This window comes from Zingiber officinale, chromosome 3A (assembly GCF_018446385.1).
Source record: "Zingiber officinale cultivar Zhangliang chromosome 3A, Zo_v1.1, whole genome shotgun sequence".
Lineage (NCBI taxonomy): Eukaryota > Viridiplantae > Streptophyta > Magnoliopsida > Zingiberales > Zingiberaceae > Zingiber > Zingiber officinale.
Window position 1 is genome coordinate 141,331,999 of NC_055990.1, and position 15,568 is coordinate 141,347,566.

Here is a 15,568-nt window from a genome sequence, read left to right on the forward strand (position 1 = left end):
TAAAAAATCTTTTAAAAATCATTTTAAAAACTTTAAAAAATTCTTTTAAAAATTATTTTAAAATATTTTAAAATTTATTTTAAAAAACTCTTTTAAAAATCATTTTAAAAACTTTAAAAATTCTTTTAAAAATTCTTTTAAAACCTGTTAAAAATTAAAAATTATTTTAACATAAAAATTATTTTAACTTAAAAATTATTTTAAAAACTTTTTTTTAAAAAAAAACATTTAAAAACTATTTTAAAAATCATTTTAAAACTATTTTAAAAATTATGTATCATTTTGAAAAATTCTTCTTATTTTTTTCACTATAATAAAATTCTTTTAACTTAAAAAAAAATTAGTAATAATAATAAATTATTTCTATAGACTATTTTCATTTTAAAAATTATTGTTTTGACTTTAAACTCATTTTTAATCTTAAACATCATTTTAACCTTAAAATTATTTTTGTAATTTAACTTAACTGAAAATTAGATCTCAAATTAAAACTCATTAAAACTTAATTTAAACATTACTTTTCAACTTAATTTAACCTAACTGAAAATTAAAACTTAAATTAAAACTTAAAAATTTAACTTAAACTTAAAACTTAAACCTAAATTAATCACTAATATTAATCTTAATCTAAAATCAAAACTGAATTGAACGTATATTAATTGTCATTAAATAATTATAAAAATTATTTTAAAATCTTGTTAGAAATACCTTAAAAATAATAATAATTATAATTCTTTTAAATTCATTTAAAACTTAGACACCTAACTTAAAAGCTTAAATTCCGTTAACTTTAACTTTAAACTTAATTATGTAATTAATAAGTAGAACTTAACTATTTAAGTTTAACTTTATTTGAGAACTAAGCTTGATTTGATTAGAACCTAGGTTTAACCTTAGTAAAAATATTACTCTAACTCATTTTTTTTATCAACATTTAAAATATTAATTATTTTTATAAAGTTTGACTTAAATTGAACCTTCCTTAACCTTGTTTAATAACGAGTTTAACTTCAAATTACTACCAACTTTAAACTAAGTTAATCCAACTTAAAAGGAAGTAAATGAAAAGTTAAATTATAACTAACACCTTCATCAATTAATACAAAATTTAGATTATATTAAATTATTGAATCAAGCAAAATTTAATCAATAAATTATTAATATTGATTAATTATTGAATTAATAACAACTTATCTTACTTAACATTACACTAAAGGTTAACTCATTTCAACTAAATATAACGTTAATTACGTTTAGTCAAATTTAAATGAACAATTTTATAAAGATAATTATACAATCGCCTAAAACACTTAGGTACGAAAATATGTTACGGTTGTAAAATTTTATATTAAGGGGGAGTAATAAATAAGGAGGATTAATAAATTAAAGGAGTATCAAATTTAGGGGGAGGTTTTTAATTATCTCCTTAAGTGTTATTTTTTAATCTTCTCTTTAAAATCTCTCTATAAAATTCTACCTCAATTTTTTTTCTACTTTGAATATATTTAGCAAATATTTTCAAAATTTTATGTCAGGTTCAGGGGGAGAAATAAAACTAATTCAATTTTTCAAATCGAATTTTAAACTTAATTTTGAAAATCAAAGTTTAAAAATTAATTTTCAAAATCAACCTGTTTAAAATTGTGAAAAATTTCTTAAATCAACTCACAATTGTTTGTTTTCTAGTATTTTAAACCATAGTTTTTGAAACTAGTACTTTTCTAGTATTCTAGAAAACTGAACTTTTCTAGTGTTTTTTAATCAGTTTTGAAAAATAAATTTTTCAAACTCAGTCTTGGAATTTTTGAAAACTTATTTGAAAAGCATTTCAAAATTGAAACTTGAAAATTTAAAATTTGATTTTGAAATTTAGAACTCCCCCAGATTATCTTAACATTTTTTTTACTAAAGTCTATGCTTACTTAATCCATGCTTATTTTTGATGAATGCCAAAGGGGGAGGGTTAGGTGGTTAAGTTAGCTAGCTAAACCAGAATTGAAAATACAAACAAAATGCTTGTGCTTGTTTTTTTCTTGCATATGTTTTCACTAACTTAACCAGGTTGTCATTCCATCAAAAAGGGGGAGATTGTTGGTGCGGTTAGCACTAACGATTTAACCCAGGTTTTGATGAATGACAAATCAGGTTAAGTTAGTCTGTTGTTGTCTAACACTCTGATCGAGTGTGCAGGAGAAGCCCAGACAGGTCGATGGGCTGACCGGATGTCTGGCACGAAGTCCAGCTAGGTCGACGGGCTGACCGGATAGCTGGCGAGAAGTCCAAGCGGGTCGACGGGCTGACCGGACGCTTGGCGAGAAGTCCAGCTAGGTCGACGGGCTGACCGGATAGCTGGCGAGAAGTCCAGACGGGTCGAAGGGCTGACCGGACGTCTGGCAGGTAAGAAAGGTAAGTCACTGGAAGGGAGTGACTGTGAGGACGCGTTCCCGGGAAGGGGACATTAGGCGTCGATCCGACTTAGATCCATTTCGGATGTCTAAGTCGAGATCGTGACTAGATTCCGGTCTCAGAAGGACGGAATCTAAGTCATATTTTGCTTATCTATAAAACTGTGCTAACAATCTTTGCTGCAGGGTACATTTGCCTCGGACTAACCTTTTCTTGCAGGAGAAAGACTTTCTGGAGAAGAGGGGTCCGGGCGCCCGGAGGCAAGTTTTATCCCCAGGACGACGTTGACACTTGGAGCATGCTGGTTGGGAGTGTTACGTCACATTCCAGGCGCCCGGAAGGGATCTAGGCGCCCGGAGCAGCATATAAAAGAAGCCCCAGGCAGGAGCTTCAAGATATCTGTGTTCTGAGAACTCTGAGTTCAATCACTCTGCTACTCTGCGCTCCAACGACGTTCACAAAGCTCCGACGACTCACTCCGGTTTTCTTTTAATTCATTATTTGTCGGTCTAGCTTTGTTTTTCTTTCATTAGTAATATTTGTACGTAAATTGTAATTATTCGAATTGCTAGTGAATTGCCCAACGAAAGTACTCAAGGAGTACGGGCCTTCGAGTAGGAGTCGTCACAGGCTCCGAACGAAGTAAAAATCAACCGTGTTCATCTCTTTACTTTCTTACTTTTCCGCTGCGTTTTAACTCGAGATTTTCGAATCGATATTCACCCCCCCTCTATCGAATCTAACGGTCTTACAGATATAAGTTGACTTCCACGGAGTAGATGAGCTTCACCTGAGGCGCCTTGGCTGAATCGAGGCGCCTTCAATACCCTTTAAAAGGAGGGTACAACCGGAGCAGTGTACATCACATCTGTTGGGTTTTTCGGGCCGCGAAAATCGCTTTTCGCGTCGCGGAAACCCCGAATCGCCCAAGCCACGGATCTCGTGCAAGGTAAAACCGAACGAAAATACGAGTACGAGTTTGAAAACTTTAATCTACAGTAGATCTACATAAGGATAAACCATTTATACCTTTGATGCAATGCCCTTCGCGTTCCCGCTCGTCCAAATGATGCCGGATCTCAAGACCGTCAAGCGCCGGTCCTCTAGAAGTATCCACACGGACACACTAGATGGAGATGACCAAAAACCAAGGTGTGCTAGCACCTATGTGGTTCGGCTAAGGGAGGAGAGGGAGAGGGAGAGCTTGAGAGGGAGAAGGAGGAAGAGGCACACAAGTGAATGAAAAATGAATTTCTTCACCCAAAACCAAGTGGCCGGCCACTTTTCAAAATTCACATTAATTGCATTAATTGCAATTAATATGAAACCATAAAATCACATTAATTGCATTAATTGCAATTAATATGAAACCATTAAGAGAGTGGCTTTGTCACTTCCATGAGGTGGCACCCATGATGATGTGGAACATCATTATTGGTCCACCTAATGCCAACTCACCAATGAGGTGGCAAAAGGTCAAGTCAAAATTGACCTTTGGTCTTCCTTCTCAAGTCAAGTCAAACTTGACTCAATCTCTACCATGGTGGATCTAATCCAACCATTTGATTCGAGCCAACTTAATATAATGAATCTAATTCATTAAATTAAATTGATTCAATGAGTCAAAATCTAAATTAGACTCATTTAACACATGAATCAACTTGAGTCAAACTCAAGTTAGCCCAATTAGGATTACTCTTAATCCAATTTGATTCATCAAATGAATCTAATCCTCTTGGTTCATCATATGAACCTAATCTTCACCTAATTGTCCTAAGTGTGTGACCCTATAGGTTCTTGTAACGTTGGCAATGCCCTAAACCCATTTAGGAGCATAAGTAATGAGCGGTATCTAGCAACACATCATTACTACCCAAGTTACAAGAATGTCGAGATCCGACATCACCTTGTGACTGCTCACAAAATAATGACAAGTGTCCTTCTATCCTAGACATCTAGATTGATCAATGTGAGGCATAGACCGTGTCATCCTCTAATCAATCTAAATCTTGAACTCCAAGTAGACTCACTCGATCAAATGAGCTCAACATCTAATGTTGACTCATTTGGGCATGGCCATGCACTTAGTGGTCTCACTCTATCAAGAATACCGATGTCGCTCCCGTCATATGGGAGGGATAGATCTCATCTACATCACTCACATCCCTCTACATAATTCGTTATATACCCAGTAATCGCCTTTATAGTCCACCCAGTTACGGGTGACGTTTGACGAAATCAAAGTACATAACTCCTTATGTAGGGATCCATGGTGACTTCAGGTCTAAGGACTAATAGTCATACTAATAGCCACATGAGAAAGTATATGACACTCATATAACGATCCATGATACTTTCTCATGGCGGGTCATTCAGTATACATTCTCTAATGCATACCCATGTGTCAGCTTGATATCTCTATATCCATAACTTGTGAGATCAAGTCATCGAGCTGACCTACATGCTAGTCTTATTGTATTAACATTGTCCCTGAATGCTAATACTCGACTAGGAATGATTTAGAGTAGTGTTCCCTATATCATCTCACTATCGATTCAACTAATCGATTGATATAGGTATGAACCTTCTACTCAAGGACGCTATTATACTTAGTCTATTTGGCACTAATATAAATAAGTATAATAACCAAACAAATGCCTTTATTAATAAACAAGAATATGATATACATAAGTCCATACAATCATCAAATGATTGGCTCTAGGGCTCTAACTAACAATCTCCCACTAGCACTAGTGCCAATCAGTATAGGCTCTAAGGCCTAAAGACCTAGTGTGACCATCATGCTTCCTCTGTGCCAAAGCCTTGGTCAAGGGATCTGCGATGTTAGCCTCTGTAGGTACTCTGCAAATCTTTACATCTCCTCTATCGATAATCTCTCGAATGAGATGGAAGCGCCGTAGTATGTGCTTGGTCCGCTGGTGTGAGCGAGGTTCCTTCGCCTGTGCTATAGCTCCATTGTTGTCACAATAGAGCTCAACTGGGTCAGCGATGCTAGGAACCACCCCAAGTTCAGTGATGAACTTGCGGATCCAAACTGCCTCCTTTGCTGCCTCTGATGCAGCAATATACTCGGCTTCTGTTGTAGAATCAGCTACTGTATCCTGCTTCGAACTCTTCCAGCTGACAGCACCACCATTAATGCAAAATACGAACCCTGACTGCGATCGGTAATCATCCTGATCGGTCTGAAAGCTGGCATCACTGTAACCCTTTACTGTTAGCTCATCATTGCCTCCATATATCAAGAAATATTCTTTAGTCCTTCGTAAGTACTTAAGAATATTCTTGACCGCTATCTGACTGGTATCTGCTCGTCATGCTCAAAGCATACGAGACATCAGGTCGAGTACACAGCATGGCGTACATGATCGATCCTATGGCTGAGGCATAAGGGATCTGATCCATGCGGTCTCTCTCCTCTCTAGAAGAGGGACCTTGAGTCTTCGAAAGACTCACGCCATATGACATCGGCAGAAATCCCTTCTTGGAGTTCTGCATGGCAAACCGAAGGAGTACCTTGTCAATATATGTACTTTGACTTAGGCCAAGCAATCTCTTAGATCTATCTCTATAGATCAGATCCCAAGAATGCGAGATACCTCGCCTAAGTCCTTCATTGAGAAGCAACTCCCTAGCCATGTCTTGACGATGAAGCATAGGGATGTCCTTCCCAATGAGTAGTATGTCATCCACATACGGTATGAGGAAGACAACTATGTCCCTACAACCTTCTTGTAGACACAAGGCTCATCTTCGTTCTTGATGAAACCAAACTGTTTGATTGCATAATCGAATCGAAGATTCCACTCGAGAAGCTTGCTTTAGTCCATAAATGGACCTATGCAACTTGCATACTGCTAGTATTTGTGGATCTACAAAACCCTCGGTTGTGTCATGTACACATCCTCGAGTAGGTTTCATTCGAAACGCGGTTTTGACATCCATCGCCATATCTCATAGTCATGGTAGGTCGCAATAGCAAGCATGATCCGAATGGACTTAAACATCGCCACTGGAGAAAAGGTTTCATCATAGTCAATACCATGAATCTGCTTGAAACCTTTAGCTACCAAGCGACCCTTATAAATAAGTCCATCCATGTCAGTCTTTCTCTTAAAGACCCACTTGCACCCAATGGGTTTTACCCCTTCAGGTGGATCAACCAAAGTCCATACTTGGTTGGTGTACATGTATTCTATCTCGGATCTCATGGCTTCTAGCCATTTCTCAGAATCTGGTCTCAACACAGCTTCTTGATAGGTGGTAGGCTCATCCTCTATGAGCACAATGTCATCATGGTCAGACAAGAGAAATGAGTATCTCTCAGGCTGACGACGTACCCTATCAGACCTGCGAAGAGGTATGTCTACTTGAACTGGTTGTTGTTCCTCAACTCTTTGTGGAACAACATCATCCACAACACTTTGTGGTTCCAGTTCAATTTCCATCGAGGCATCAGTGCTATTGTTCGCATCTTGAACTTCTTCAAGATCGAGCGCGCTCCCACTAGTCTTTCTAGAAACAAATCTCTTTCTAGAAAGACCCCAGTCTTTGCCACAACTACCTTGTGCTGACTGGGAATGTAGAAGTAATATCCCTTAGTTTCCTTGGGATATCCAATAAAATAGCACTTGTCGGATTTGGGTCCTAACTTGTCTGAGACTTGACGTCTAACGTAAGCCTCACAACCCCAAATCCTCATGAAAGACACCTGGGCATCTCTCCCAGTCCATATCCTATATGGTGTCTTTATCACGGCCTTTGATGGAACTCGGTTGAGTATGAAAGCTGCCGTGTCTAGAGCATATCCCCATAGATATGTCGGAAGATCTGTGTGACTCATCATAGATCGTACCATATCTAATAAGGTACGATTCCTCCTTTCGGATACACCATTCCACTGTGGTGTTCCAGGAGGAGTGAGTTGAGATAAAATCCCACACTCAGCTAAGTAGTCACGAAACTCATGGCTTAAGTATTCACCACCTCGATCTGATCGAAGTACCTTAATACTCTTGCCAACCTGGTTGCACTTCATTCTTGAATTCTTTGAACTTTTCAAAGGATTCAGACTTATGTGTCATTAAGTACACATAACCGTATCTACTGAAGTCATCAGTAAATGTGATGAAGTATCTATAACCGCCTCTAGCAGCGACATTGAAAGGGCCACATACATCACTATGTATGAGTCCTAACAAATCAGTCGCTCTCTCGCTGTGCCCACTAAAGGGAGTCTTGGTCATCTTGCCTCGTAGGCATGACTCGCATATCTCATATGATTCAAAATCAAATGAGTCCAGCAAACCATCCTTATGGAGCTGGGATAAGCGCTTGTCATTTATATGACCTAAGCGACAGTGCCAAAGGTAAGTTTGGTTCAAGTCATTCGACTTGATCCTCTTGGTATTTATGTTATAGACAGGGCTCTCTAGGTCTAGAATGTAGAGTCTGTTTATCAGAGGTGCACTACAATAGAACATATCGTTTAAAAAAAATGGAACAACATTTGTTCTTTATTATAAACGAGTATCCTCTCTTGTCCAAACAAGAAACTGATATTATGTTCTTTGTCAAGGCAGGCACATAACAACAATCGTCTAATTCTAGTACTAGCCCAGAGGGCAGAGATAGATGATAAGTTCCTACAGCAATAGCAGCAACTCGTGCTCCATTGCCTACTCGTAGGTCTATCTCACCCTTCGTCAATGCTCTGCTATTCCTCAGCGCTTGTACATTAGTACAAATGTGCGAAGCACATCCGGTATCTAATACCCATGATGAAGAAATAGAGAGGTTGACTTCTATTACATTTATACCTGAAGTAGAAATCTTATTTCTCTTCTTCTTAAGATCTTCCAGGTATTCTTTGGAGTTCCTCTTCCAGTGCCTTGCTTGTCTTTGATATAGGTGACAAAGATGTTCAACCATATCGTAAGCGCTCATAAACTCATGTTGCTTCTGAAGCTCAAAGTTCATGGTTGCGAGCATAAGACAAGACACATCTAATGCGTCATCTTGATGCTTCTTGTAAGCATCTCGGTCTGCTCGCATGGCAGTGGCAGGAGGGGCCTCCGGAATGGGCTGCTCCAGAACGTACAGTTTACGTTCTTGAGTGAGAACTATTCTCAGATTCCTGTACCAGTCCAGGAAATTTACTCCGTTGAGCTTGTCCTTCTTAAGGACAGATCGCAGAGAGAAAATGTTCGTATTTGACGTCATGGTTATCTACAACAGAAAAATTTGCAGAAATAAATATCATATTCTTTTAAAAATCATTTAATTAGGCCTTTAATTAAACGATGCTCCCACTAAATTCTATAATTCTTGTGGGACAAGATCCACATCATACTAATCCTTGAGTTAGCTTTGGCTAATACGCCCAAGGCTTAGTATGATCGGTAGGTAACGATTACCAATTACATCTCTATGCAACTCTTGTTTATAGAATCAATATCCGCATTTATATTAAAACTCGAGTTAGCTTTGGCTAATACGCCCGAGAGTTAATATAGATGTGATATTGACCTATCTTTCCAACTATTGGAAGAATGCCTATAGTTGACTCGATCCAACCGAGTAACTATGAATACTCAATCTAATTGAGTTTTTATTCACCCATGCGTTGATAGACGGGACCAAGATTGTCCCTCCGTACCCTACCAAGATAATATGTATTGCTCTGCTTTGGCAGATTCAACAATACATGTGATCGAGGTAGTGATAGGTATCACGCACGGTTAGGCATTTTAGAGTTGGTTCGATCTAGATCTAATCTAATCGAGAAGAATGCATCTTGTGCACGACTTAGATCTAATCTAATCGCAAGGGTGCATCATGTGCACGACTTAGATCTAATCTAATCGTTAAGGCACTAATTAATTAATTAATTATTAAACATGCATCAAATACATAATAATTAATTAATTAATCTATTTGTGATTTAGTCATGGCCCTACTACGATCTTCTCAAGCCAATGAGAAGATCGATTGGTCAACCTAGGGTCAACAGCTTCTCCAAGCGCCTCCCTTTGACCACCTTGTGTTGCTCGTGCCCGCCTCGGAACTCCGTCTCGTGTGGACCCTCCACCGCTCCAATTTGTACATTACAATTTGAAACTCGAGTTACATTCGAGTCTAAATCTAATTTACAACAAGAATAAAAGACGAGGCACGACGCGCAGGTCGCGAATAATAAAATAAATACAACACGCGAAAACACATCACGGCACGCAGGCCGTATTATGAATTACAACACAACCAATCATATTGGGCTTTGGGCCATGACTATCACAAATTAATATATATAATTCAAAATTATATATTTTCATAATTTTTCTATAATTTTAAAATTAATTTTTACAATTTTTACAAGTAAAATTTCCCGGCGGTCCCGTTTAGCGGTTTCGGGCGCAATCGCGGAACGGATCGCCTTGCGGGACCCAGGGGCAGCGCCCCTACCCGCGATCTAACCATCGTGAGGGTTCCTTTGCGATCCAACAGCGCCTAAACCCGCTGTCCCAAAACGATTTGGGCCGAGACATTACCGTTTCGGAAAAATCTTCCCGACGGGTTCGTTTTTAGCGATTTCGGGTGCGATCGCGGAGCAAATCCCCTTGCGGGGTTAGGGGAAGTACCCCTACCCACGATCTAACCATCGTGAGTTGCTCCTTTGCGATCTAATGGCACCCAAGCCCGCTGTCCCAAATGGATTTGGGGCAAAACGAAGCCGGTTTCGAAAGATCTTTCCGGTCTTCAAGTGCCGAGACACTTGTGCTTCGCTTCACGGAAAAATTACCCATAAAATCATAAAAACTAATTTTACAGAAAATCACAGAAGGTTTTATTTTCATAAAATAAAACAAACTCGTACAAGCCTTGCACGTGGCTCGATACACTGTTGGGTTTTTCGGGCATTTTCCCGTCGCGGAAACCCCGAATCGCCAAGCCACGGATCTCGTGCAAGGTAAAACCGAACGAAAATACGAGTACGAGTTTGAAAACTTTAATCTACAGTAGATCTACATAAGGATAAATCATTTATACCTTTGATGCAATGCCCTTCGCGTTCCCGCTCGTCCAAATGATGCCGGATCTCAAGACCGTCAAGCGCCGGTCCTCTAGAAGTATCCACATGGATACACTAGATGGAGATGACCAAAAACCAAGGTGTGCTAGCACCTATGTGGTTCGGCCAAGGGAGGAGAGGGAGAGCTTGAGAGGGAGAAGGAGGAAGAGGCACACAAGTGAATGAAAAATGAATTTCTTCACCCAAAACCAAGTGGCCGGCCACTTTTCAAAATTCACATTAATTGCATTAATTGCAATTAATATGAAACCATAAAATCACATTAATTGCATTAATTGCAATTAATATGAAACCATTAAGAGAGTGGCTTTATCACTTCCATGAGGTGGCACCCATGATGATGTGGAACATCATTATTGGTCCACCTAATGCCAACTCACCAATGAGGTGGCAAAAGGTCAAGTCAAAATTGACCTTTGGTCTTCCTTCTCAAGTCAAGTCAAACTTGACTCAATCTCTACCATGGTGGATCTAATCCAACCATTTGATTCGAGCCAACTTAATATAATGAATCTAATTCATTAAATTAAATTGATTCAATGAGTCAAAATCTAAATTAGACTCATTTAACACATGAATCAACTTGAGTCAAACTCAAGTTAGCCCAATTAGGATTACTCTTAATCCAATTTGATTCATCAAATGAATCTAATCCTCTTGGTTCATCATATGAACCTAATCTTCACCTAATTGTCCTAAGTGTGTGACCCTATAGGTTCTTGTAACGTTGGCAATGCCCTAAACCCATTTAGGAGCATAAGTAATGAGCGGTATCTAGCAACACATCATTACTACCCAAGTTACAAGAATGTCGAGATCCGACATCACCTTGTGACTACCAATTGTGACTGCTCACAAAATAATGACAAGTGTCCTTCTATCCTAGACATCTAGATTGATCAATGTGAGGCATAGACCGTGTCATCCTCTAATCAATCTAAATCTTGAACTCCAAGTAGACTCACTCGATCAAATGAGCTCAACATCTAATGTTGACTCATTTGGGCATGGCCATGCACTTAGTGGTCTCACTCTATCAAGAATACCAATGTCGCTCCCGTCATATGGGAGGGATAGATCTCATCTACATCACTCACATCCCTCTACATAATTCGTTATATACCCAGTAATCGCCTTTATAGTCCACCCAGTTACGGGTGACGTTTGACGAAACTAAAGTACATAACTCCTTATGTAGGGATCCATGGTGACTTCAGGTCTAAGGACTAATAGTCATACTAATAGCCACATGAGAAAGTATATGACACTCATATAACGATCCATGATACTTTCTCATGACGGGTCATTCAGTATACATTCTCTAATGCATACCCATGTGTCAGCTTGATATTTCTATATCCATGACTTGTGAGATTAAGTCATCGAGCTGACCTACATGCTAGTCTTATTGTATTAACATTGTCCCTGAATGCTAATACTCGACTAGGAATGATTTAGAGTAGTGTTCCCTATATCATCTCACTATCGATTCAACTAATCGATTGATATAGGTATGAACCTTCTACTCAAGGACGCTATTATACTTAGTCTATTTGGAACTAATATAAATAAGTATAATAACCAAACAAATGCCTTTATTAATAAACAAGAATATGATATACATGAGTCTATACAATCATCAAATGATTGGCTCTAGGGCTCTAACTAACAACATCTTCATAAGCTGTCAAGCTCCTTCTGCTGTGTCATACTTCTGTTACTGTTATGCTACGACACTGCTACGCCCAACTACTATAGTCAGAGTGACACCGACCTCGAGCTACAATCGTCAAACTACTACTAGTGTTGGTAACGATTTAAATTGTTTATTGTTCTATTTGCATAGGAAAGTGTTAGGTGTTATACTTTCCTCATCTGTGTATTCAACTTCTTTGTCCAAAGATTTTTTGAAGGATATTTAGAGGATTGCCCAATCAATACGGTCCAAGGAATTGTAGGCCTTGGAGTATCAGCAGGCCCGGACCTTTAATGTAAATTATGAGGCAAGTGTCTCGGACCCACAAATTTTAGGGGCACCAAAATTTTAAAACTAATATATATATATATATATAAATTATTTTATTTTAAAGATTTTGATTTCTTTATATAAAATCTTAATACATAGATATATCCCCTAAACATATTACAATACTCCGTAAATACTTAAATTTATTTTATTTTTAATTTTTCTTTTAACTAAATATTATAATTCAATTAGGAAGCCTGAATCCTATAGATAAAATTTTAAAAAAGAAAATTAGTTTAAAAATTATAACTCAATTGGGAAGCCTGAACCCTAGAAAATAAATCTTAAAAAATATTTTAATTATTTTTTAATTCAAAATTTAAAAAAACAAAGAAATTTTGAATTAAACAAATCAATATTTCCTTATATAAATCCCTAATACATTAATATATCCACTCAACATATTATAATACTCCGTGAATACTTAAATTTATTTCATTTTTAATTTTTAATTTTTAATTTTTCATTTAACTAAATACAATAATCCAATTGGGAAACCTGAATCTTAGAGGTAAAATCTTAAAAAGGAAAATTAGCTTAAAAATTATCACCCAATTAGGAAGTCTGAACTCTACAAATAAAATTTTAATTATTTTTAATTCAAAATTTAAAAAAAAAAATTAAAAAAACAATAAAATCTTATTTACTGCGCAAACCGCACAGTTCGCAACTGTGAGAGTCGCGCAGTAGACTATATATATATATTATATATATATATATATAGTCCTAAACGCTCTTGCTTCTCCTCTCCGTATACCACATCCTGTTCGCCACTCTGCAACGGCAGAAGTGTTGTAAGCCGCCTTCGTCGTTTCGCCATCAGCTCTACCTCTATGGCTCTACGCCACTGCTATTGCTCCCATCAACGACTCAACGACTGTTGATTCACCTTCTTCCGCTCGCCTTGACAGCTTGGCCTCCCCCTCCCCCATTTAATCAATACTTTCACTTCTAAAACTGCGAGGCGAGCAATATTAAGTGACATACATTGGTTTGGAAGATGAATTTTATATTTTGTTTGGATCATTTTGACTTTATTAATATTTGCTTATGACATATTGTTTTGGATGATATATTTTTTTATCTTTTATTTCTACAATTAAAAATATTGTTATATTTACGTTGATTGAAAAATATATGAATGTCAAACTTTGAGGGTACCATTTTTTGTGCTCGCCTCAGGCCCCAATATTACAGGTCCGGCACTGGGAGTATGAGTCGTTGAAGACTTCGAATCAAGTAAAACTAACTCGCATACTCTCGTTATTTTTCCTGTAATTGTTTGTCATTATTTTTGCTACATACTTGTGTTTTCGAAAATATTTTAAATTAAACTCGAAAAATGAAAAGCTTTAAAAATGAGAATCACCCCCTCTCCCTCTCATTTTTTTTTATCCTTCAATTACAACTACAACAGTTGTAACAGCTAGCTATAGTTTCGTATCTGTTATAACTACAACAATTATAGCAATTATAGTTTCACAACTGCTACAATATTAAAAATAACTTTAAAAAAATTATTAACATTCTTCAGAGTCTCTGAAAAGACTTTAACGATAGTTTTTAGACTTAAGACTCGATCGTTATGGGCTACACCGGGTAACCAATATGGATCTTTAAACAAACTTCGATTTGATATATTATGTGTCTTATGATTCAATCAAAGTTAAAAGTTATGGTCCCTCAAAACTTATTTAATATTCACATTGTAATAGCTACTATTCGTAACTACTACAACTGTGTAGTAGCTATGAAACTGTAGCTGCTACAACTGTATAGTAGCTACGGAACCGTAGCTATTATGAACGTGTGACAATTCATAACAATTATGAAACTATATCTGATATAACTATGGATTCGTAGTTGCTACAATGCACTTTGGATTTATGATTTAGATATAAGCGAGACATAATAATGAGAATAATGTAGTGGAAGGTAGTTGGGTAATTGTACATAAGGTTGGGGGCCCTTTTGATAAAAAAAAAATAAAATTGGCCATCTTGATGATTTCAAAAATAAGTGGCACTCTTTTGATTTTTGTCTTGGGTGCCCATTCAAATGGGTTGGATGAGTTGGGGTCGAATCGAAGCAAGAATATTACAAAAAAAATCTCAACCTGAATTCAAATTTAACCTAAAAACTCTAAACTTGAATAAAAACCTGGATAAGTCAACCAATTCGAATAACCCGTTTGACCAAAAAAAACTTTTATTATTATTTCTTTATATATATTTTTAATTTTATCTTAATATTTCATCATTCTTATACTAACATTTTGCTATTTATGTACATATACACATCTTAATTTTAAAAATACAATTTAATTTAACTAAAAAAATTCCTAAATTCAAATCAACTCGAGTTAACTTGAATCCAAATAAATCCAAAAATCTTTCATCTGGATCAAAAAAATCTTTAACTCATATCTAATATTTTTTAGGTCGATTTGAATCAGAATGGCAGGCGAATCCATTTTTGACACTTTTATTTTTGTCCTTAAATTAAGTGGGGCTGCAAATTAACACGATGAAACTGGTATCAAAGATGATAGGCGAATGTTACGCTAGAATATGCTTTTTATTAAAGCACTTCAAAATTTCAATAAAAATAAATATTTTAGGCGAAGTTAAAAAAAAACCATACTTTCATTATCATTAAAAAGAACTCTCTCTTGTTTAAATATCCTTTTAAAACTCTAAGTTATAGTTATAATTACTGTAATATATAATGATACAGAGTTTAAGGTGGATCCTTCTAGAATTAATCAAAGTCTAGAAGATCGGTTGATACGAGAGTCAAAGTCAAATGGTGGTTGATATCATTCAGAACAAAAGAATGGCCGATGGGATTGATTGGACATCTGGTCCAACCGAGCCTCAGTTTCCATCCTCATGCGCATGTGGAAGGTTAAACCAGGGGCTCATCCGATCGAACTCTCCAGCCGATTGGGCCTCGAAGACGGATTTCTTAAATAATGCTAACGTGAAGCCTAATATCAGTTGCCCTAGTCGAGTGCTCTAGCCGAT